The sequence below is a fragment of the Myotis lucifugus genome, unplaced genomic scaffold (genome assembly GCF_000147115.1).
Source record: "Myotis lucifugus unplaced genomic scaffold, Myoluc2.0 scaffold_139, whole genome shotgun sequence".
Classification (NCBI taxonomy): domain Eukaryota; kingdom Metazoa; phylum Chordata; class Mammalia; order Chiroptera; family Vespertilionidae; genus Myotis; species Myotis lucifugus.
In genome coordinates, this window is record NW_005871187.1 from 849,670 (window position 1) to 877,092 (window position 27,423).

A 27,423-nucleotide genomic window follows, 5' to 3' on the forward strand; every position below is an offset into this window, starting at 1 on the left:
GGGTACTCCCGCTTCTAGCATGACTAACGATCATAACTTGTAATAATAAGCAATGTGATCTCACCGACTAGTTGGGTGGTTTCCAAGCGGCTTGTCAGAGTGGTGTTGCTCTGAGGTGCTCCTGTGAGTGTAGAAGACCAATAAACTCTCCTTTTTTAGGCACTCAATGGATGACACAGCTCAACAATTTCCTTTGGACATTTTATAAGGGCACAGAAGTAGTGATTCTGTCTCTTGAGTTATTAGTATCAGCTCCACTTAAAAACTTAGCTTTTATTATTTACCAACCTTGTGCGTGGCACATTATTAGGTACCTAACATATATAATTTTAGTTCTCAGTATGACCCCGCAGGAAAGCCATTTTATTACAGTTTTCTGCCGAGAAAACTGAGGCTCAAAGAAATCTCAGTTACTTTTCACCATCCCTTTAAAGCAGTGGTTCTCAACCTTGGCTGCACATTAGAATCACCTGGGAATCTTTTTAAATCCTGATTTCTGGATCTCATCCTCCGGAAATTCTGTTTCTTTGTTATGGGGTGGGGCCACAACATTAGTAACAAAGAAACAGAATTTCCGGGGGATGAGGCCCAGAAATCAGGATTTTTTTAATTTGTTATTTTATTGATTTTTTACAGAGAGGAAGGGAGAAGGATAGAGAGTTAAGAAACATTGATGGGAGAGAAACATTGATCAGCTGCCTCCTGCACACCTCCCACTGGGGATGTGCCCGCAACCAAGGTACATGCCCTTGACCGGAATCGAACCTGGGACCTTTCAGTCCACAGGCTGACGGTCTGAGCCAAACCGGTTAGGGCCAGAAATTAGGATTTTAAAAAGATTCCCAGGTGATTCAAATGTGCAGCCAACGTTGAGAACCACTGCTTTAAAGCCTTCCCCAAACTCAGGGTGCCTGCTATCCCTGGTGAGTTTAAATGTTTGCATACTCGGTGCTGTTTCTGCATCTTGTGCCTCCCAGCCACCTGATGCCACCATCAGAGCTGAAGTCCAGGAACTGGTGCTAACATGAGTTTCGTACTTTTCTACTGTTTTGTGAATCTGAGTCGGGACTACTGATTGGCTGCTGTGGCCGTTTGTGGAGGAAGTTTTCCAGGGTCTGGGACCTGCTGGGTTCAACTCATGGGTAGGAAGGCCGGATAATGTTTCCACTGGTTGGGCTCCCCTCCCCTGTTGACATGGCTCTTCCCCTACGGGCACATGGTAGTACAGTATTGATCAACTCCCACCGCAACTTCCTGTGACATCTGTGTACATGGTCGCTTGGGAGAGGGAGGTCATAAGCCCCTGGAAACCGTGAAGATCTTTGGGGACGTTACAATTTTAGGTGGGAAGAAACACGAGGCAATGCAACTGATAAATGGAATACTAATCCTAAATGGTCACACAGGCGTTTAGAAGTGAACCTGGGATTCCAGCCCTGATCTGGGTAACTCAAAAGCGTGTGTCCTTTTGACTAATACTGTCTTTTAAAAAGTCAATGAACATGTTACAACCGGCAGTCAGAATCACTGCTTTCTAAAAATCCAAGAGCTGTAGAAAGAACTTGTCTTTTTCACCCTTCATACTCTTTTTCTTTTATCATGACAAAGAAGGAGCATAAGGGTGAAGTTTTAAATGAACATGCACTTACTGATCACCTACTATGTGCTGTGCCAGTACCATGCTGAGTACTACTGTGAAGAACTGGTGCATTCGTTTTCTTTTGCTACCGCTACCAATTACCACAAATTTAGGGGCTTAAACAATACAAATTATCCTACGGTTCTGTAAGATAGTTCAACCTGGGTCTCACCGAACTAAAATCAAGTTGTTGGTAAAGATGCATTCGCTTCTGGAAGCCCTAAGAGATAAGAATCCATTATCTCTTGTTTTTCCAGTTTCCAGAGACTGCCTACAATATTTATCTCTCGGCCCCCTTTCTCCATCTTCAGAGCCAGCAGCACAGCATCTCTCTGAGTCCTTCCAGGAAAACCTCTCTATTTTAAGGTCAACTGATTAGCAGCCTAATTACATGTACAACTTTAATTCCCCTTTTCCATGTAACCCAACATATTCCTAAATTCTGGGATTTAGATATGGACAACTTTGGGGGAATATTATTCTGCTTCCCACATGGAGAATGAGGAAATCACCCAAGAAGTCCCAGACATAATAGACAAGAAACATGCAAGAAATATACATGAAACAGAAAAAGAGCATCATGTGAGAAAATGTGAACAATGACAATCATAATCATAGCTGAAGTCAACAACTATTGAAAATTTTTTATGTACCAGGCACTGTGCTCATTGCATTTTATACAATGACTATTTAAATTTTCAAAACAATTTTTTGAAGAAGTACTTTTTAAATTTTGATAATGATAAACAGGCTTTGGGCTTGCCCATGTTCTCCCTGCTAATAAGTATGGAATTGGTACTTAAACATAGGTCTCTAATGTGGGTCTGTGCTCCAGTTTGTCGAATATTCATGTTGTAAATCAGGATAGAGAGCAAGATGATTCCAAGTCATTGCACAGCACTGAAAAGTTCAGCACTGAAAAGTTCATCTCTATGTAGTTTGAAAAAACAACAACAACAATGAAAGAAGCACAAAGGGGGTGAATAGAAAGTTTTTATCACAGTAAGCAGCATAGCGTGAGATAGAGAGGGAGATCTGCTACATTGGGGCTGGTGTGTGTTTGTCATAGGGAGTTAGGGAGATAAATATTCATAGAATATTAATTGGCTAGTCTGTAATCTCTTAAGTCTTCGCTTGAACCGATAAACAAGAGGGGCTATCTGTAGTTTCTAAATAAGTGAAAGATATGATGCAATCATGTTTTAGGGGTGAAATCATGCCCCTAAAACATGTAACTTTCAGAGTGAAAGTCCTGTGACCAATAATCACCCCAGAGCATCCTCTTACTGAGCACCATGTCTATAACTTATCTACATAAAATCTCAAACTTAATATTTTGAGAACATATTTTACCTAATAAAACATCCATTTTAGGGGAAATTAAAAGGTTAATTTTCTCCAATTCTTGTTCTAGTTTTAGGCCTTTAAATGTTTATAAAGTGTTTTCCCATACACGTTTATATCTGGACCTGCGAATTCAGTGAGGCATGTAGTGTGTGCCATATAGGTTATAAGGAAGAAATTGAAACTGAAAAATTGTAATCTGTCGAAATCCAGAGTAATGATTTCAATCCTGAACGTATTTCAGACCTTGCTCCTTCTTCTATAGATGTCGGATAGTATGTAAATAAAAATAAAATTTTAGTATATCTTATATGAAAGAGATCCTAAGTTTTATTTCTTTCCTGTGAAATTGGCATATTCTTACACTTTAATTCTTCAGATAAGAACTTTGTTGAGCATAAAAATTACCTCTTCAGCAATCTATTTCCTAAATCTCTTCTCCATATGCCAAAATTTCAATCTTATTCTCTTCCATAGAATGACAGTATTCATTATAAATACACAGGTGAAATTTTTCTCCCCCCCCCCCCAACTAGACACCAGAAAACAGAACTTCCTGACAGGGCAAAAGTGAGGAGTTGATCATATATAATCGATTGATTTGGATAGAGCAGAATGTAGACTATGACATACTGATTTTCATAGACTTTATCCCTGTTCACTTTGCTTCTGCATTTAAGGTATTAAATTTGGATCTAGTGGCAAAGATGATTAGAAAGGGTAACTGCTCCCTTAGAGATCTATTTAAAAATGTCACAATTAAACATTTCCGGAAAGTTGCAAGCAATTTTAGTCTCCTGGCTGATGCAAAATATTGAGTAGCTCTGTTCACTTAAGAATGCTATCTGGAAGGGGAAATGCTGATTTTTCCCTTGCCCCCTGCCATGCCACCTAATTGGAAGGCACCACTCTCAGTGGTAGACATACTAATACATGTTCTTGCTGGTAGAACTGGGAATAACATAATAGATGGCTTTGTGATTAGGGATATATGCTGTGCCTATATTTGGGAGGAGGGAAATGTTTAATTTATCTCTACATAAATTTGATTGCACAAGTGTAGAAAGAAGTAGAGAGGTGTGATTTGTTTTTCAACTGTTGGTGAAAAGTGTCATCATTTAACCTCTGGGTTTATAATTTAACTCTGAGCGGTAAGCTTTTCCAAGAAAAAAATCTGTGATTTTTCAAGCTACCAAGATCACCTTACTTCTTCCTCACCACCAGCCAGAGACCTTCAGTGTGTGTTTGACAATAATGATGAAATCTGAATAAGAGAGAGGAAACTCTTCTGTGAAAGGAGGCCATTATTTGATATTATTAATGTAATTTGTTTAAGTTTTGCCTAGACATGATGACATATGATTAAACTTATAAAAGGATAGTATTTGTACATAATGGCAAAATCAGAAATATATTTATTGTTACTGTGTAGGACAACTAAACTGATAATTTCAATCACTAGGTTCACTTAGATGTAAACCTTCTACCATCAAGTATTTAGACATAGATCTCTAGGTCAGAAAATTGAATTTACCTTTCATGTGGGAATTTTTCTCCCAGCTTTTCTTCAAAATTAGACTATTTGAAAGCTACCTTAGGAATAATAATAAAAACAACAACAACTAAACTAATGAATCCACCAAAACTTTTATCATATTTCCCCTCCCTATAAGTATGAAAACAAGATTGAGTTATTAACCTCATATACCTTTAGAAGAAATTCATTGACTTTATTATATTTGGCAAGTTTTATCTGATTCATCTCAAACCTTTCAGAGTCATAGCAATACATACTAATTGGAAATGGATATATTTGTAATAAATATTTAAGTTCCTAATGACCAACTTCATGCAGTCCTTCCTTAGGGCATAACCTGTGGTGAGAGCCAGTCTGGATTGACTTTAAAGTATGAGAACACAGGGCCTAATGTCTAATTTCTTTCTAAGTAGCAATTTGCTAATAATGAGATCAAAGCAATCTTAAAACTATTGAGTTTGAGAAACGACCAAAGAAATTAATAATTATATGCCATTAAGATTGACCCCTTGAGACCCCAACTAAAGAGAATGCAATCTCTAAAGCCTAAGCAATAGGATCAAGTTCTTGAAGAAAAGTACAAAGGAGAATAGTTTTCAGTTTATAGAATACTGGTAACCTACTAAATTTCTAACGAGTAGAGATTTTAGAAATCAGAGCTCTATAATTCCTTAATGAGCAATGTAGATTGATTCAAGTACAAACCTTGGTTAATATAATCATTATTCAGATGACCATACATTAGCCAGTCTGGACCTGGATTGCTTAAATTACAAGAAATTGCTGATTTTAATTGTTATTAGCTCAGAAAAAAGGCATTTTCTTCTTTTGGAATCTACCATCAGCTTTCTTGGTGCTAAGAGCAGAGATTTGGGTCTTGATGACAACAAAAGCAAAGGTGTTTCTCTTATGGCTACAGCATGTGCTTAATGCCAGGCACTGGGAGCCATGCTTTCCATGCATTCACGATCCAGAAAACAGCGAAAGGACATAGGTAATGTTGAAGGGAAGGGAAATTTTTTTTTAATATATATTTTATTGATTTTTTACAGAGAGGAAGGGGGAGAGATAGTTAGAAACATCGATGAGAGAGAAACATCGATCAGCCGCCTCCTGCACATCTCCCACTGGGGATGTGCCCGCAACCCAGGTACATGCCCTTGACCGGAATCGAACCTGGGACCTTTCAGTCTGCAGACCGACGCTCTATCCACTGAGCCAAACAGGTTTCGGCGAAGGGAAGGGAAATTTGATGAAGGATTTTGTGGATTCGTTGCCTTTTTTTTTCTGGGTCACCTTATACCTGTTCACAAATAAAATAAAATAAAAAGAAAAACAGGAAAATATTTCAATTATATTCTCATCCAGTGATCTAAATACCAGCTATTTGCTTCTGACTAAACCTAGTGATTAAAATTATTTAGTTGGCTTATGCAGTAACATAATTGGTGTATTTCTGAACTTGACATAATGTATAAATATCATTCTCTACATATTTAAATATAACGTATAATAATAAAAGGGTAATATGCTACTTAGACCTGACGTCTTCTGGATGTCATTCCGTACATTCTTTCTGACGAAGCCGGGGCTGGAAGGAAGCCAGCCCGGGCCCTGGGTGCTGGAGTGAAGCTGGTGCCAGCAGCTGGGGGAAGGCCTACTCTTGCACAATTTTTCATGCATTGGGCCTCTAGTGTTACTATAAGAGATGGCAGATTAATACCATTAAACAGATTACTTAATTAACTGATGAAAGACACATAGAACTTAGAGACAAAATAACTTGAAACTGTGGTGACACAAAATAACATAAAGCAGAAATTTTAAGGATTTACTTATGAGGACTGTCTTCTTTTACTTCCTATTAGCTTGTCATTTGCACAGTCACCAAAGTAGGGATACTTTTGAAATACATCAAACAAGGTATTTTTGCTATCTCCAAAGTCACCACCTGTCTTTGTAGCAAGTGATTTCATTACTTATCAACATATTCTGCTGATACACAAAACACTTTGGAATAAAAAATAACATTAAACCGAGCTTTTGTTTCTCAACTTTAATGTAAATATGTTTGGTGACTGAGTTCACCCATCTGAGTTATTTCCAATAAAACTATTATAGTATGTGTTTGACTTATAAATTTCTATTCTGATTCCAAAGGAACAACATTTAATGAAAATACATAAAACAAATAGGGCCATGACTTATGATATTAAAATATTAAACACCTATTTGAAAGGAAGTTTTCTGCCTCATGCCCTAAGGACTGCTGAGTTTGCTAAACAAATATAAATAAAATATATTACAATCGAAGACACTTTACATAACAAAAAAGAAAAAGTGAAAAGTTTTGCCCCTCAGTTCCCTGAAGATGGGATCTGTAAACTATTACCAGTAGATTGCATTTTGCCTCAGAGTGGAGCTGATTTATAGTCTGAGCTTTCTGGGGATTCATGAGTTTTGGTCCCAGATAATCTTCCACTAGTAAGTAGTTTGGGTATTGAAAAAGTGTAAGTGCAACGTAGCATTATAAAAGTAATATGTGTCTGTTTCTCAAGACATTCAACTTAAAGAAATTATCTCTACTTTTAAAGTCTATCATCTGGCTATTGCTAGCAACCTTAGCATAGCCCATTTTTAAATTACCGCATACTTGAGATTAAAAATATTCATTAAACTCCTGAACATGACAGTAATTACAAATAACAAACCATCTACTAATGAATGGTGTAGCCAAGTGTAATAGCATATTTTGGTAATAGGCCATGTCAGTTTGATTTTTTAAGCCTATAGAATGAAATACAGACACAAAAGACAACAAAAACCTTTATAAATTAATGAATTATTATACAGTGAACACCCTTATAAATACCACCCAGGACAAACACTAGAACTTTGTCAGTGATTCCAGAGCGGTGCTTCATCCCCAGCTCGGTAACTATCATCAATTCATTCCTTGAGTTCATTTAGTTTTATCACATGTGCTTGTTCCCATAGTTTGGTTTTGCACATTAGAAAAAGTGATGTCTTTTTAACATTCTTCCTTCATCCCTTTCCTTTCCTTATAATTCATCTGTTGAAAAATGAATGCCATTTAAGCTATAGAGTTTCCCAAGGTCTGGGATTTTCTGATTGCACACTTACCGTGCAGTTCAGCGGATTGCTGGATTTCCTGTATTTCCCACAAATTGGCAACTGGATTCAGAGGCTTGATCAGACTCAGGTTTGATCTCTCTGATGACAGCGGTACATTCCATTCTCTCCTCAGATGGTAGACAATGTTTGGTAGTCTTTCTTTTTGTAATGTTAGTAGTTTGTTATTGATGAGCAATGTCTACATCCATTAATGCATTGGGTTTACAAAATGATAATATTTTAAACCTGTGATTTATGATTTATTGGTTAGTCGAAATGCTTTAATAGAGAGAAACTTTCTCCTTATCTACTATTAGGTTACCTAGTGGTAGGATTCATATAGAAAAAGCAGGACAAATGCTTGATTCTTTTCTTTTATTTACCTGTTTCCTTAACAAATTGGTTTTCTTGTATTTTTTGAAGATGAACAGTTTTATAATTACAAGGAAATTCTTTAATTCAAGCATATTGATAAAATTCAACCAATTGCAATTTTTCTGAAGCTCAAGTTACCCAATTTTGGCTAATGGAAGTCCCTCATTTTATGACACTTTACTTAATTGCACTTTACAGATAATACATTTTTTACAAATTGTAGGTTTGTGGCAACCACCAGCGATAAGATTAGGACTCACTAAAGGCTCAGATAGCATTTTTAAGGTATTTTAATTAAGATCTGTATAATTTCTAAGACATAATGAACGCTATTGAACACTTAATAGACTGAGGTATAGTTTAAACATAACTTTTATATACACCGGGGAACGAAAAGTTTGTGACTCATTTTACTGTGTTATTTGTTTTTTGGCGGTGGTCTAAGCTGAACCCACAATGTCTTCAAGGTGTGCCTGTGTCAAGGACACAGGTGCTCATTGCTATAGGACTGGTACAAATAAACTATCTCAAGAGTAAATCCTACTGATACAATTCAAATCCAGGATTCTGGCAGTCACCCCAATCTATGTGAGATACATTCTAGGACCATCCATGGGTGCCTGAGACTTTGGATAGTACTAGTCCCCAATCCATAGGCATCAGACATACTTATGATAAAGTTTAACTTACACATTTGGCACAGTAAGTGATTAATAACAATAATAATAACAGAATAATTATAACAATGTTACTGCAATAAAAGTTATGTGAATATATTCTCTCTCTTTCTCTTCAACTCTCTCTCTTTGACAATTGATGTGATAACCAAGATGGCTACTAAGAGACTAATGAGCAGGTAGCGTGTATATCGTGGATAGACTGGATGAAGGGAATATTTGCATCCCAGGTGGGAAGGAGGGGATGGTATAAGATGTATTTTTATCATGCTACTTTGAACAGTCAACAATTTAAAAACTGTGACTCATTTACGTCTGAACTTTTTCATTTCATATTTTTGCATTGTGGTTGACAACAGGTAACTGCAACTGCAACCACAGATAAGGGGGGATGCTGTTTGATGCTTTTCTATGTAACCTTTTCTGAACAACATCTCTCTCTTTTCTCCCATATTGTGAATCCTGGTTAACTGCTCCCAGGCATGATAGAGTTAGAATATCTCCTAATTACTCATTTACTTTATCCCATATTATGCATATGAGCCTCAGAATAGCACTATTATTGTCACTCAAATATAATTACTGTGAATAATTTTTCTTTTCAGATATTGGTTTGATTTAGTTCATAAATTTATTTGAATTTGAAGTAATTCATATATAGAAACTTGATTTTTAAAGGACTTTCTGCATTTGAAGTGAAGCAAAGTAGCAATCAAACTATTAACTTTCTTCTATTTGATTATTTCTACGTGCTTCTTTTATTTTTACTGAGTAATAGAAAGGTGATAAACGTTTCCATAGCAATAAGGGTTTTTAAACTATATGGCTAAGATGTGTATTCCTACTTTTAACTACACTGTACTCTTATAAATCTTGCCAAGCTTTAACTTCCTCAGATATATGTTCTTCTCTGATATCTTGCATTATTTTATATATTCCCAGAACAAGCTGTACATAGAACTCAACACATTTGAAATAACTCATTCCAAGTCGTCTCTCTAAAAGGCTGTAAACTGAGGCTTATCTTTCTTGAGCATACCTGGCACATAGTAGACCCTCAGGACACACCTTGAATGAATTATCTAATGAATAAAGCAGGCTCCCCAGGTTTTAAATAAATTTTAAAAATACTTGCTTAGGTCTATATTTAATAGGCACTATTATACAGAGACCTTTGTATAGTTCTATATACCAATATACAACATTTGCAAAGTGCTTTTTCACCTCAGAAAAAATAGATCATAAAGTTTACCATATCTTTACTTAATTTTAATTAATGCTATTCCTTTCCACCCTCCCAGCCTAGACATTGATAATGTAAAGCCTTCATCAAATTATGAATAGTGAAAGACTCCATATCATTCTTCTTTGAAAAAAAAGCTGAGTTTGACATCCTTCTTTTGTCTTAATATGTCTAGTTATTGTCTAGCTTAATGATACCTTGAATGGGGCTGAACTATCCCTGTGTCATGCAGCCAACATTCATAAATCCCCTGGTCGCTGAGTTGTGCAGGGTCCACATCTGGAACCACGTTGCTGCAGCTTATTTGCACTCCTCTATGGCCTATTACTGATACCCTCATTCCCTGACCCCTTGCCCTTTCCCTCAACTATCCCTTCATACTTGCCTCTGATATCTGGCAATTGATTTTCTTCTAATCCTGATTCTTGGTCCTCCTCAGTGATTGTCTATACTTAGTCCACAGGCTGTCATATGCTCTTCTCTGCTCCAGGACATATATGAACCCGATCAACCTTCATCCTCAAGATTCAACACACTATACTTAAGGCTGGGATACCAGCTGCATTCTGCATTAAGTCTAAGGGGAAGCTAGTCTGAATATATGTACATCAAGTTGTACTGAAAATAAGATTGAGGCATTCAAAGTTCTTGATTCAGGCACCAGGTGAATAAGTGACCTTCCTTGAGAGACTGCAGTAGAAGAGATAAGAATGCAATATTTTGTAAATGCAGCATTTTATAACTCAGCAAACATTCTAATATATATTATTGCAGTGCCCCCATATCTTACAGTGACCCTGAACTGGGAAGATTATTCAGCTCTACATAGAATTAGGGAGGCTCAGAGACATTAAGTAATTTTCCAAGATCACACCGAATTTAAGTGGAAGAATATGATTGAACTTCATCACCTTAATCCTACACTAAGTGATACATTTCCTTCCTTCCTCACTGATTGTATAATAGTGACCAACCTTCTTCTTAACTTTCTTTGTGCCTCAGTTTCTTTTATTCTGTCAAATGATTTTCTCTGTCAAAGTGAGTTAACTATGTAAATTGCTTTGAACTCCTAGAGGGAAAAAAAACACAAAGAACTGTAGGAGTGATAATTAGATGCCACGGTATCATAGATCTTTTTAAATGGAGTTGAAAGGTTCATGGAATAATATTCTTTCCATATTTTCATTAATATGGATTTTAAATACCCTTTGGAAGTTAATCTGAAAAGAGCTTGCCTTTTTTTATAACGCTAAAAGAAACTTTATTCTCATTGACTCTAAATTTTTTTATAACAGAAAATGCTCACATTTTACAAAACTCAACAAGATAAGCAGTAGTTATAAATTTTTTTGCCAGTGGACATATCTATCTCTAACTGAACTACTCACTCAGACCTCCTTGGAAATAAGGTCTAGTCTTTCAAAGCCATTGGGAATTTTCTGAATTCAGGTCCCCTGGATTTATGAGCCCAAACGGACACTAGTTTCTGCTCATTTACTCTGCTTCTGAGCTTATCTGAACCAAGGTCTTACTCTTAAATGAAAGACAATTTTGTTTCTGTGGATTCCACAACATTTAAAAAAACCAAATACAAGATAATTTTATATTTCTAATCAATCATTCAAAATGAATTCATTTGTATATCTTTTAATGAACCTTAATTCTTTTTTTCTTAGTGGGGACAGTGCTATTTTACCAGTAGATAGAGAGGTCCCTTTTCACTTAAAAATCTTGCTTAATTGCATAACACTGCATGCAATTAAGTGGTGATGTACAACCCATGTAGCTTTATATAATACGGCATCTGAATACGCATTTCAGACTTTCAATCCACCTGTTTATAATGAAGTCTGTTCATATTGCCTATTGACTTCATAAATAATGTGTACCTTTCCCCTGTCAGTATAATGTGAATTATTTCATCGTTTGCTATCATGAGTTTCTAGGATATTCCCAATATTTTCATCTTCCATTTTATTACCTTGAAGGGTAGCATTCTGTGACACGGCATGGTAATGAACTTCATATTGAGCCGTCTACTTCAATGCAATCTGCCTTATTAATTACTTATTAAGAAGTAGCACGGGTTCCACATCAGCTATTTTCTATTAAATAAGTAGCGCACATTATACACTGCACCAAACTATGTTGACATTTAGAATCATAGAGGGTAGGAAAATTTGAGATTGTGTTTTGTTGTAAAAGATAGATGAATTGAGTTTACTGTGATCAAGAGAAAGCTACTAATGACATGGGGGGGGGGACCAAAAGCAGGGAGGAATTATTACACAACTTAGAATTTTTCAAATTCTACACAACAATGACTTACATGCAGTGACAGTATGTACCATTAAAGAACAAGAAAAAAAATGATTTTAAAAAAACAAACCCAACACACTCAAAGAAACACCTTTTTGTTCCTAACCAACATTTTGGTTGTGATTATTTAAGACAATACTTCCAGAAGGTGCTGATGATGAAGATTTCTGATAATGCCGTGGGTAAAAGCAGGGACTTAGCTAAATGGAAGAGCCAGAAAGCCTTCAGAAGCTGAAAGTTTTAAAAAATTGTGTGAAATCTCTTCTGTCCTGTCATTATAAAATTCAATTTTCCTTGGTACTGATGAAATATGTCACCAGACCAGATAGTAGACATTGGTAGCTTTTAGGGGATGTGGGAATTTTTAAATTGGACAGGCCAGATAAACATAGATGAAACCTGACATCATCCAGACACTTCAATGCTGCAGATTTAAGAAACTTCTATCAGTGTTATTTCCACACAGAGACTTGGCATGAGCTGTTTTCCTTTACTTTTTTTTTTTGTAGCTCCATGTCCTATATTTTTTAAAATGCTATTCTCTGCCATTTATTGAGCATATTATTCATGTTAAATACTGTGAATAAATTATTCCATGTACTGCTCATGACTTTATGTGAGCTGGTAGAAATGATATATTGGGTGAATGGCATACATGAGATAGGTTAAGAAACTGGATTTGATGCTCAGTACATCTAGCGGAAGTCTACACTCTTATGAACTCCACACTTGTTAAGACTGACATCATATGTGATCTAAAATGAGGGTCACAGGTTTCCAGAGTTGAAATCCTTACTTCATGGCAAAAGCCTGTTGAAGAGAATATCTGAGCTGTTTGCTCAATTTTACAAAAGTACTTGAAATTGAGGACTTATACAAAATTATAGATAGTAACATCTAGTATAATATTATAAATTAGTTTTGACCTTTGAAAATGTTGTTTTCTGATCCTGACTAATTATCATTTGTTTAAATCACCACAGTAGAGTATGTCAAGGACATTGTTATACATTTAGGAATAATAGAATTGTCATCTTTGTTTAAGTTTAGAAATGTTATTTCAGAGACAATATAAAATTACTACTTCAACCATCTATTTGTGAGGGAGCACAGGGAAACTTTATGACTTTTTTTAATATGAAAAGAGAAAAGTGTCAATATTAATGGATCTTGACAATATGCTAAACAAAATAAGTCAGACAGAAAAAGTCAAGAATCATATGATTTCACTCAGATGTGGGATATAAACTGAAGGCAACAAATGAACAAACAACATAAACAAACAAAAACTCATAGACACAGATAACAAACAATATGATGGTTTTCAGAGAGAAGCGGATGGGGAGTAGTAAAGGGTATGGGGGGTCAACTATATGGTGATGGAAGAAGATTTGACTTTGAGTGGTGGACACACATTGCAATATGCAGATGATGTATCATAGAATTGTACACTTGAAGCCTATATAATTTTATTAACCAACTAGAAGCCCGATGCATGAAATTCGTGCAAGAGTAGGCCTTTCTTCCCCCGGCTGCCGACACTGTCTTCCTTCTGGCACCCAGGACCCGGGCTTCCCTCCAGCTGCTTGCAGGCACCCAGGACCCAGGCTTACCGTGCAGCCCAGGCTTTGTCCAGAAGGTCGTCCGGAAAGATGTCCAGTCTAATTAGCATATTACGCTTTTATTATTATAGATGTAACCCCAGTAAATGTAAGTTTTAAAAATTAGAGAAAAAGAGAGAAAGTGTCACTCTTTGAAACAAAACTTATGAAGTACACCTAAAAATTGTCATGCTTCATTAGGAGCTATTCAGTGAGACAATTAAGGCCAAGTACAAAGATATTAATTGAGTTTAAGAGTCGCAAGCTAGTTTTAATTAAAACCGGCAGTAATTATTTAGCACACATCTGTGACTTATCTGCAGTTCTGACAGATTGTGCAGCAGTGTGAAGATGGCCATGTTCTTGGAATTGTTGTAGGTAAGATGAGCGAGATCTCGGTACTGAAAGCAGCCAAGAAACACACGCTGCTGGAGACATGTATTTGATCTGCACACCTCAGACGTTATAAAAGAGGAATTACAGGCTATGAAACCATTTTTCATTTTCAACAGTTGAATTCTAATGATTACACAAAACAAAATTCCTGCTCCAAACTCTTAAAAAAATTATAGCCAAAAAGGAGAATGTTTTAGCTTCTTATGAAATGATTTAATAAGTGTTATTTATGGTTTTTAATACTGGAGCTCATGGTACATTTCCCTGGGAAAGTCACTTTGATTCTACATTAGTTATGCTTTTTAAAAACTCATTCAAATCCATTATCATGAATTAGAGCATCATTGTTCTCCTATCAGTAGTGTACATTATGTCAAAAGGTATTTAAGTGCTATTTAAAAAAGCTTGACTCTGCAGGTAGGGTGTACTGATTACAATGTCATTATTTTTAAAAGAAAATAAAGGGGAAAGCTTGCCTGGTAAGTGCTGTGTATAAACTAAATCTGCCCTAAGCCAGTGATTCTCTACTGGTACAAAACTGCTCCTGCTAGGTTTTCAGTCATTACTCTGATTTGTAGCAAAGGCAGCTCCCCCTCCAGCCATGGACTGCAGAGTTTGCAGTTTACTCAGCAGACTGCTCTCTGAGGGATGCACAGCATTGCCTGATAACAGTCCACAGCTTCCCAGGAAGTTCCTCCTACCTCATCTTGTTCATCACAGTAGATCACGGTCCTGGCTGTTATTGGTCATCAAACATAGCACTGGGTTTATCACCACTCTGCTGAGCTGGATGGAGACCACAGAGCCTTGATGGGCTCGGAGAGTACATTTTAGTACTAGAGCTGCAGACGGGCATATGACCTGACACCAAGGCCATTAGGGATGATGTAGTTTATTTTAGCGAAGGTGACTGAGAAACAGTGAGGTCTCTAAACAAAATGCTAATAGTGTCCATTGCTGAGGACAACTGTAACTGCAAAATGATTTTATACAAAAATCACATCCGTGGATTGTCATAGCTTATATTTTAGATAAGTTTTCATCAATAAGTGCTCTGGATATTTCTGAGAATTCTCCCATTAAAAGACACTATACTCAATCAATCAATCAATCAATAAATGCCACTCCACTCTTCATGAAACATAATTAATGCTGGGCTTGCATGAAGTGTGGTAATTCTCTAAGACACTCATCGTAAAACCACTCACCCCTTTGCAAAAAAGAAAGACTTTGCTAAAAATAAGAGCTGTGAGCAATAAGCACCCAATTCAGGAGATTTGGCTTGAAGGTAAAGGCTCCCATCAGTAATAAATTCTACACCTCAATTTTGGCCCAGAAACAGAGCTGAAATAAACACCTTTGAGAATGAGCAAAGAAGTAACTCATCGATTGGTTCCTATACAAGAAGGACCTTAAGGGAGTGATTGTCTAAACCCAGCCCCTGTGACATGCTCAAGGTGTTTACTGGCAGAAAGATTAAGGAGCGTCACTATGAAAACAAAGCAAAAACAAAGTTTCTTATTGATTAGGGTACCCCTGGCCTTTCTAGGTTACTTGTGAAAAATGAACCTGGAATTTGTGTACTTACAAAATACGCCCTCTTGAATAAGAACAGTCACTATTTTTATCTGTGTAATTGAATATAAAACTGGGAGCCCCAAAATAAATCAGCTTCTTCTACGTAAAAACAATGTTTCGACTTTTCGGGCTCACTGTCTGTTAATCAGAAACCAAACATGGCTTCCTGCAGAAAAGAAGGATAATACTAATAGGAAAATGTCTGATGCACACAGGTTTTAACCATTAAAAACAAAAAACAAAAAACGAATTCTCTGCAAGATATTGCTTGTATCTTTTGGATCAGTAGTAAAGGTTGGTATTGGGTAAGATCTACTATTGAAGTGGCCCTGCTTTGACCCTGGGTGTTAAAACAACTTGGAAGAAGCTGAAATGGCTCCAAGACAAGAGCACTTCCCAGATCCAAACAGTTATTCTTTCTGGAGAAAAACATCCTGAATATAGGCCTCCGGATTCCCCCAAATTAACATAAACTATATATGAATTAACAACCACACATCACCAATCATAGAGGAAAATGATAAAATGAGTACCAAAGGACAAATAGGATGTCAGATTTTTACTTCTAAAACTTAATATAATTTTCAGATACAGAATATGAAATAACTATGTATTAAATGTTTAAATAAAATGATAGTGTAATAAAAAGTAATCAAGAGATAAGACACTGTCTAAATTGACCAAAGAGATTTGAAAAACTACACAAATATAACTTTTAAATTAAATGTATTAAATCAACTGGTTAAAGTGTAGAACAGCCAAGCCAGTACTGAAGCAGAGAAGAAAAATAATATTGAAAGAACAAATATTTGAAAATACAATAGCTGCAAATTTTCCAAATTCATGAAAATTGTTATTTCACAAATACCAGAATGCCAAAGGTGCAGTACACACTGAGCAGCATGTACTGAGCAGCAATACTCGCCTAGACACGCTGTGAAACTCTACAACGTGTGTTACGAAGATCTTATAAGCAGAGAGAAAAGACAAAGCACTTACAAAAGAATGACAACTAAACTTCTCATCAGAAACCAGAAAACAGAGAGATAAAATCCTCAAAGTGCTAAACAGAAAATAGCTGTCAACCTAGAAGTTGAAAAATTATCTGTCAAGATTAGGAGTTTAAAAAAATAAACTTTGCAACTAAACAAAAGCTGAGTTTACCACCAAGAGTTTTACACTGAAGGAAGGATTAAGAATATATTTTAGGAAAAAAAGGAAAATAATCTCAGAAAGAAGATATAAGATGCAGGAAGAAATGGTGAGCAAGATATTGGTAAAATAATTATTAGCTAAATATACATTATGGTATAAAATAATAATGGCAACATATAAATTTTGAATTAGAAGGGAGTGGCAAGAAATATTCAAAGTGATGAATAGCAAGAACCTACAACCAAGATTATTCTACCCAGCAAAGCTATCATTTAGAATTGAAGGTCAGATATAGAGCTTCACAGATAAGAAAAAGCTAAAGGAGTTCATCACTACCAAACCAGTGTTATATGAAATGCTGAAGGGTATTCTTTAAGAAGAGGAAGAAGGAAAAAGGTAAAGATAAAAATTATGAACAACAAAGTGACAACAAATACATATCTATTAACAAGTGAATCTAAAAATCAAGTGAATAAAAAATCTGATGAACAGAATAAACTGGTGAATATAATAGAATCCGGGGCATAGAAAGGGAGTGGACTGACAATTCTTGGGGGTATGGGGGGTGTGGGAAAAGATTGGACAAAAATCTTACACCTATGGATGAGGACAGTGGGGGGGAGTAAGGGCATGGGGTGGGGTGGGAACTGGGTGGAGGGGAGCTATGGAGGGAAAAAAGAGGAACAACTGTAATAATCTGAACAATAAAGAGCTATTAAAAAATAAAATACATAAATGACTATAAGATTTATGAAAAAAGAGATAAGGCAAACTACATGATGTTAATAAAAAAGGACATATAAAGCAGCAAGATACCACTGCACACCCATTGGAATGGCTGAAATGTGGGACACCAACAGTAGAGTTGCTGGCCATCATATGCAGCAACAGGAAGTCTCAGACATTGCTGGTAGGAATGTAAAGTGATAAGACACTTTGGAAAACAGTTGGGGAGTTTCTTAGTAAACTACACATAGTATTCTCAAGTAATTCAGCAATCATGCTTCTTGTTATTTATCCAAAAGAGTTGAAAGTAAAACTATGGAGCGATTGGGGGGCTGAAAGGCGGGGAGGGGGATGAACAAGAAGAGCACAGAGGATTTTAAGGCAATGAAAATATTCTGTATGAAATGACAATGCATATATGTCATTATACATTTATCCAAGCCATAGAATGTTGAACATCAAGAGTGAACCCTAATGTAAACTATGACTTTGGGTGATTATGATGTGTCAATGTACATTCATTCTGAGTTTTAAAAATTACTATTCTGGTATTCTGTGAGTAAGGTTGATAATGAGGGAGGATGGAGCTATTCATGTGTGGGAGCAGGGGTACATGTGAAATCTCTTTAACTCCCTCTCAAACCTCTAAAAAAAAAAAGAAATGACTCCAAATCTAATAGAGAATTAAGAGAATATAATATGAGCAAATTTATTGACAATAGTATATTTGAAATTTTGTTAATATATTACTGCAAATTTTGTTAAATTCTAGAAAATAAAACTTTCCAGAGAGAAATGAAGGCTTAAATGGAACTATGGATGTTAAAAAATAATTAGCCATTTAAAATGTTCTTACAAAGAAAGTATCAAGTCATTATGATTGTAAGCCAGTTCTACCAAACTTTCAAAGAATAACTAGAAAAATGAGTATATACATTAATAAATTAACATGTTTATCTACAAAAATAATGCCTGATAAATTTAACAATTAAGTGTAAAAATTAAAAGTATAAAACTCTTAGAAAATATATAGACGTATAAATAAGTATTTTCATAATCTTGACCTAAAGTCTGCACAAAAAATTTTGGCTTAAAAATATTGGTATATTTAATTACATTAAAATACAGAAAACTTTTGTTATTCAAAATTCAACATAAAGTAAGTATAAATTGCCTGGCCAGTGTGTTCAGTAGTTTAGTGTCGACACATAAACTAGGAAATCACGGTTCGATTCCAAGTCAGGACACATGCAAGTAGCGGGGCATGTAGGGGGCAGATCCATGATTCTCTCTCATCATTGATGTTTCTAACTCTCTCTCCCTCTCTGAAATCAATAAAAACATATTTTAAAAAAATAGATATAAATCCAAGCCAAAAAAGAGAAAATATATTTGACCATATATAACTTATAAATGATTAGTAACCAGAATATATGAAATAATTTTATAAATTAATATATAAGTACATGCACACGTATTTTATTAAATAGATAAAATAGTAAATAAACATTTATATATATTCACCTAACAGGAAACACATATGGTTAAAAATATGAAAGATGTTCAAACTTGTTAATAATTATAGATATTTAAATTAAATCCATATTGTATATTGTTTTATGCCAAAAAACTTGTCAAAAATGTAGAACTCTCATGGTATCATATATTGCAGAAGTGTATATTATCAAGAACTCTTATACAACCATTGGTATCATCATTTGAGAAAACAATTTAGTACTGTATTGTAAATTTGTACATTTAAAATCTCTGAAACCCAGCATTTCACTCCTCAAGATATACTCCAAAAATGTCTAAATCTTGTATATCAGGAGCATGTAAAAGAATGTTCATAGCAGCACTGGTTGTACTAACAAAAATGGTAGTAATGGTAAAAATGTCCATCAATATGAAAAGTACACAAGAACAATGGAATATTTTGCACTAATGAAAAGTAATGAACTCAAATAATAAACATAAGAGTGTGAGTGAATCTTGCAAAGTGTTAAGTGCAAGCAAGTTGCAGCTGACTTTATATTATTTCAATAAAATTCAAAATTAAAGAATATATCTTATGCTAAGCATATGTGAGAAAAATTTAAGAAAGAAATGATAAGCACAAAATTAAAAATATTTATTATTTCTGGGGCAAGAAAGATACAAAGGGATAGAAAGAAAAATAAATAAAGTTATAGTAGTAAAGTTCTGTTTCTCAAATTTAGTTGTTCATGAGTGTTCATGCAAGTTTTTATAACTGAAAATTGCTATATATATTATTTTGATTTTACCAAATATTACAGATTAATATATGACAAAAACATCAATATTTTATTTCTCTTGACTTTTATATGCATGCGACGTGCATCCCCACAACCTTTCATCTATTTTCATCAGGGCAGTCGGTAAGTAGCTGCCAAGGCTCCCGCCATGGTTTTGACCATTGCTGTGGTTTCTGCTAATGGGACCAGAGAGAGAACCACTTACGAAGATTGGTAGAGGTGGACATTCTCAACACGTGAACCGAGATTTATAAATCCTTTAAAACTGTTATTCTGATAGTGTGGACACGTTAAATAACGATTAAAAGCACGGACAAGTGTCAAAGCAATGTTATTGGAATCCCAGCTCTATAACTTACCTGAGCATGCTAGGGAGTGGCATTTATTTTCCTAGGTCTGCTTTTTCCTCTTTAAAATGAGGTTCACAAATAGCTCTTACTTCATAGGGCTGCTGTTGGGACTGAAGGAGATAGTGCGCCTAAAGCACCAAGCACAGTGCCCGGCACATATTTCTGCTCCGTAGATGTTAAATGTTTCATCACTTCATGTGTTACGCTGTCATAGGATAAGAAGTGGATGCTTACTCTTCCGTTTTCCTGAATTGCTCAGGGGAAGGAATGCACAGCTGCAAGGTTTACATTTTTCTTTTCAATTAACACTAGTTGACAAGAATGAAATGATGTTTCCGTAACAATGTGTTAACTTAGGTACCTCAAAAAAGCCCAGAGATTCAGATGCTAAAAAAAGGTCCACAGTCAGCCCATGGCATCCACAGGGTGCCAACATGGCAGGGTACCATCAAGCAACATCTGAGGCATCATGAAAGCACTAGAATAAGCTTCTTTTCATTTTTGTTGTTGTTGTTCCAATATTTTATTTTTTAAATTCTTTCTTGTTTAAAGTATTTCATATAGTATTACATATGTCTCCTTTTCCCCCCATTGAGCTCTTCCTGGCCACCCCCAGCCCCCAGCACATGCCCTCAACCCCCTGATGTCTGTGTCCATTAGTTATGCTTATATGCATGCATACAAGTCCTTCGGTTGATCTCTTACCCCCACACCTACCTTGCCTTCCCTCTGAAGTTTGATGGTCTGTTCAATGCTTCTCTGTCTCTGGATCTGTTTTTGTTCATCAGTTTATGTTGTTCATTATATTCCACAAATGAGTGAGATCATGTGATATGTATCTTCCTCCGACTGGCTCTTATTTCACTTAGCATAATGCTCTCCAGTTCCATCCATGATGTTGTGAATGGTAAGAGTTCCTTCTTTTTTACAGCAGCAAACTATTCCATTGTGTAGATGTACCACAGTTTTTTAATCTACTCATCTGCTGATGGGCACTTAGGCTGTTTCTAAACATTAGCTATTGTAAATTGTGCTGCTATGAACATAGGGGTGCATATGTCCTTTCTGATTGGTGTTTCTGATTTCTTGACCCAGTAATGCCACTTCTAGGAATATATCCCAAGCTTCTTTTTATTTCTAAGATCAAAGAGCCTGAGGCTGAATCACTTTTGTAAGGCTTTGATTCATGCTTAGATGTGAGCTGTCAGCAATGGCCAACATCCTAGGAAAGCAAACCTGTGGAGAGAACAGAGTAAAAGGAAAGAAATATCTAAAAGGCATGATGTCTAGTACTCTCAAAAACCCAATTGTACAGAGGTGAGGAATTCTGGTGTAGTTGAGCATACTCACTCTGGAGTCAGTTGGACCTGCATTTGAATTCTGATTGGTGTTTCTGGCTTCTTGGGATATATTCCTAGAAGTGGGATTACTGGGTCAAATGGGAATTCATTTTTAATTTTTTGAGGGAACTCCATACTGTTTTCCACAGTCTGCATTCCCTCCAACTCCCCACTTCTTAGGTGTGGGCTGCACATAGTGACTTCTTTCCAAAAAGGACAGAATGGTAAGGGGAGGAAAAAAGTAACTTTACAGAGAAATCTGACAACCACTACTTTAGAGATTAAAGTCAACACCAGCAGTAAAAAATAATAGTGATAGTGATACCTGAATGGCAAGCCAAAGTTCTTCCCGCGATCGTGTCTCACAATGTTGAAGAGTAAAATGATGGGCCAGCAGATTTAAGCAGAAGCGTGGAAATTTATTACAAGCAGATGCACACCCCCCACACAAGGAGGGGGCCCAAGAATGGGTTTCCACTGAAGTTAGTTTGTCTAGAGCAGTGGTTCTCAACCTTCCTAATGCCGCGACCCTTTAATACAGTTCCTCATGTTGTGGTGACCCCCAATTTCATTGTTACAAATTGAACATAATTAAACCATAGTGATTATTAAACCATAGTGATTACTCACAAAAACAATATGTAATTATATATGTGTTTTCCAATGGTCTTAGGCGACCCCTGTGAAAGGGTCGTTCGACGCCCAAAGGGGTCGCGACCCTCAGGTTGAGAACCGCTGGTCTAGAGGTTTTTATTTGCTATGGACCTGTTCTTTGTCTTTGTGTCACTGTCTGATTGGCTTCTTCTCACCTAGCAACAATTTTAAAACCCACCTAGTACTACCCCTTCTCTTCTTCCTCTTCCTTCTTATCTGTTATAACCTTCTGCATGTGAAAGATAAGCATTCTTGTCTTGTGGCATCCTGCTTTTCTGCAAGACCAGCATTCCTGTGGTTTTGATTGGCTTCAATCTTAATGTCCATATTTCCTCCCTTTTCCATCCCTTAACCTTGTCTGCCTAATCCTGTTTCTAACTCCTCGAAATACTATGTATACTTGATATCCTGTGATTAAATGGCACTTTAGCTCTCTGGTATTTCTCCTGAAAACCCATAACCCAAATTTAATTATGTGGAAAATATCAGAAAAAATTTAATTAAAGGACATTCTAAAAATATCTGAATAGTGCTCCTCGAAATTGTCAAATCATAGAAAGTTTGAGAAACTCCAGCAGCCATCAGGGGCATAAGTAGACATGAAAACAACATAATGTAGTGTCCTAAATTGGATCTTGAGACAGAAAAAGTACATTAGGTAGAAACCAAGAAAATGAAAAATTCTGGACTTCAGTTAACCATCTATATATATAAAAGCCTAAGCCACCTTTACAACTGAACGACCAGAATGACCGGTCAACCAGTAGCTATGACATGCACTGACCACCAGGGGGCAGACCCTCAAAGCAGGATCTGCCCCCTGGTGGTCAGTACACTCCCACAGGGGGAGCACTGCTCAGCTAGAAGCCGGGCTCATGGCTGGCAAGCGCAGCTGCAGCAGCGGAGCAGGCCGGGATAAGCGTGAGTGGAATGCAGCGCCCGCCCTGGCTTGGGCTCCTCCCTGGCAACCTGCCACTTGGCACACTGCTACATTCTTCAGAGGATGTCCGGCTGCCTAGCCTCTCAAGCCAGGCAGGATTGGGCTTAAACCGGCAGTCAGACATCCCCCGAGGTGTTCCAGATTGTGAGAGGGCACAGGCCAGGCTGAGGGGAACCCCCCCCACACACACACTGTGCACGAGTCTATGCACTGGGCCTCTAGTAATATAAGAATTTTGGTTCATTAAGTTTGACAAGTGTACCATACCTATGAAATATAGTACAGGAAACTGGGCATGGAGTATGTGGGAGTTTTCTTTACTGGCTTCCCACCTATTCTATAAATCTCAAATTGTTCTAAAATAAATAGCTTATTTTAAAAACAATAAAAGTGCTATATGAATGGTATGGATATTCAATGCTGTACCAAGGGTGGGGAACCTTTTTTCTGCCAAGGGCCATTTGGATATTTATAACATCATTCGCGGGCCATACACAATTATCAACTTGAAAACTAGCCTGCTATATTTGCTTAAACATTTCATTAACTCACCCCTAATGCCTTGGCAGGGCCAGATGGAATGATTTTGCAGGCCTCATATGGCCCGCAGGCCAGACATTCCCCACCCCTGCCAGAGTAAGAACAGTCTTTTCATCTGGCAGGCTTGGCAAAAGTTACAGGAAGTGTCAAAAAGTGGGCTCATAATTAGAAGATGAAAATTAACCACTTTTATAGGGAATTTTATTTTAATGGGCAAATTCTTGAACATCAGCAGACCTTTAATTCCCATTTCTTTTTCACTGTGGTATTTCCAATATGAGCAAAGAATACCAAGGAGCCACTTTTCTACCCTAATTCTAATTATATTTTTTAAATATGTTTTATTGATTTTTTAGAGAGGAAGGGAGAGGATAGAGAGTTAGAAACATCGATGAGAGAGAAACAGCAATCAGCTGCCTCCTGCACACCTCCTACTGGGGATGTGTCTGCAACCAAGGTACATGCCCTTGACCGGAATCGAACCTGGGACCCCTCAGTCCGCAGGCCAACGCTCTATCCACTGAGCCAAACTGGTTACGGCTCTACCCTAATTCTATACCAAGACACTTTTATTAAAAATAGCTATCACTCCTATATGGCATTACTACAATATCACAGCCTAAAACATAAGTGAATATGCAAATAAAAGCAGGACAATTTGTACTACATCAAGAGAGATGCTGAAATGTGTTGTCTCTCTTACTGAACCTTAAGTTGAGAAATTTGGCAACAATCATATTTTCTTTGCTTATTGATAGCATCACACTAAAATGTCCCATTATTCAACATTTATTGAGCACTCACTTTGTAACAGACAGGGTTGTAGGCACAGAGAATACAATGATAAATGAGAAGTAGGTGTTTCTTAAAAGCTAGTGCTCCAATGTTTTTGGCAGGGTGTTGCAGTCAGGACACGTGAGGCACCCACAAGCAAACTTCATTCTTTCTGGTTTACATTTGAAAAAGCCATATGGCTGGCTTTCCAAATTTTAAACATTTGGATCTGGGGATAAAAAGAGATAACACTTCTCTTTGTTTGCTGGTGTTTGTGCAGCTGTTGCCATCACCTTGCCAGTTTCTATTTGTCCAGGAGGGAACTGCTGGTATCTTTAATGCCAGCCAGTGGCAGTCTGTTATTAAGAGAGATGAAAACAAAATTACCTCTTCCTTTTCCTGTTGCTATAGTGACAGCTGTACCAAGCATTTCACCCACCAACTATTAGGTGCTATGAATTACCTGAAGTCCAGATTTAGTCCTTAGGGTAGCATATTGCATATTTCAAACACATGCTCCATTCATCAGTGAACTTTCAGTATTTACAAGGAAGGTGATCTTTCTTATCCTCATGTTCAAAGAAACAGCTTTCAAACTCAGCAACATCAATCATCCAAGTATCAGATTTTAATTCCAATTTAAATGTGAAAGCCTGTAAGGTTCCAGATTCATGAATGTGTTAATAAATAGTTTTGGCTATTGAAAACCTAAAGACACAACCGAGGAGTTTCCAATTTCATAGGCTGTTTTCTTCACAAGTTTTCTGTGTGTGTTTACCACCTGCAAAAATGTAACTAAAATTGTAAAAAAAAAAAAAAGAATTCCCAGTGCATTATGACAGGTACCAGTAGCAGAAAAAGCATGAGTTTACAGCAGTTGGATCAATAACTGTTAGAGACTGAACATTTATGAACAGAAATATTGAAGAGGACTTTTTGCTAGCTATTCCTTGAAAAGTATTTCTCATCTTACTAGTAAAATACCAATGACTAAACAGAAACACAGCTTGCTATAATTCTAATGCCATGGTAATCTAAAAATCTAATGTCAAAGTGTGGAGAAATTTATATGAAATATAAACAACTTGGTATTGGATTTAGTAAAACCTAAATGTTACCTCCTGTAGTTTGTAGTCCTGCTTATTAAAAACAAAAGTAAAATATGTTGTCTATTTCCCATTGCATAACATTTATATGTCCAAGTCTTTGTCCAAATCCTCAATGTATCTTTCTCTACATACCTATAATAATTTGTTTATAATAATTTTATAATAATTTTTAGACAGCATCTTCTATAAATCTATGGGTAGAAATCAGGACTAAAGGAAGTACATTGCATCTGAGTAACACAATCCTAATTAATAAAGTGGTTAAGATGGGACATAAATATATTAAGAACCCTAAAAATATTAACTATTAAGAATTATTTTTGCTGTTCCCCATCAGTTAAATCAAACAAGGTAGGCACGATAAGAGATCTCATCTTAGTTCAACAGAGCTACCCTAGATGAATGTATGCTAGACATGAGAACTGGAATAAATCTTGTAAACATTAACCTGCCCTTTAGTTAGTAACTAAGAAGGAGACGTGATCTGTGTAGTAAGTGAAATGAAAAATGAATGCACACTAGCTGCTGGCAGATATCAAGTGTGGAGATAATTTCTTCAAAAAAAGAATAGAAAAGGATTACGAAAAAATACTATGAACAACTCTATTCCAACAAAATGGACAACCTAGATGAAGTGGACATATTCTTAGAAAAAGACAAGCTCCCAAAACTCAATCAGGAAGAATAAAAAAACCTGAATAGGCTGGTAACTACCGAAGATATTGAAGCAGTGATAAAAAATCTTCCAGCAAACAAAAGCCCTGGTCCGGACAACTTTAGAGGGGAGTTCTACCAAGCATTCAAAGAAGAACTAAAACTTATCCTCCTCAGGCTATTTCACAAAAATCAAGAGGAAACAACACTTCCAAGCTCTTTCTATGAAGCCAGCATTACCGTGATTCCAAAGCCAGATAAAGACAAAAAAAGAGAACTACAAGCCAATATTCTAGATGAACATAGATGCTAAAATCCTCAACAAAACTCTAGCAAATTGGATTTAACATTACATTAGAAAGATCATACACCATGACCAAGTGGGATTTATTCCAGGGATGCAAGGATGGTACAATATCTGGAAATCAATAAATATGATACATCACATAAACAAATAGAGAGATAAAAACCACATAGTCATATCAATCGATGCAGAAAAAGCATTTGACAAAATCCAACATCCTTTCTTGATAAAATCACTCAGCAAAATGGGAATAAAGGGATCATACCTCAACATAATAAAAGCCTTATATGACAAACCTACAGCCAACATCATACTCAATGGGCAAAAACTAAACTCATTTCCCCTGAGAACGGGAACAAGACAGGGACGCCCACTTTCACCACTCCTGTTCGATATAGTACTGGAAGTGCTAGGCATAGTGATCAGACAAGAAGAAGAAATAAAAGGCATCCAAATTGGAAAAGAAGAAGTAAAAGTGTCCTAATTCACAGATGACGTGATACTATACATACAAAACACCAAAGACTCCATCAAAAAACTACTAGACCTAATAAATGAATTCGTCAAATGTAGCAGGATACAAAATTAACACCCAGAAATCTATGGCCTTTTAATACACCAATAATGAACTCACAGAAAGAGAAATGAAAAAAACAATCCCATTTACCATTGCACCAAAAAAATTAAGATACCTAGGAATAAACTTAACTAAGGATGTAAAAGACCTGTACTTCTGAAACTACAGGACATTGAAAAA

The 27,423-nt window shown here is 36.4% G+C and overlaps 1 protein-coding gene across 1 annotated transcript in view; it reads left to right on the top strand.

The window, feature by feature from the left end:
• CNTN5 (contactin 5) overlaps positions 1 to 27,423 on the top strand; it is a 643,923-nt gene that overhangs the window by 240,401 nt on the left and 376,099 nt on the right. The window lies entirely within an intron of this gene.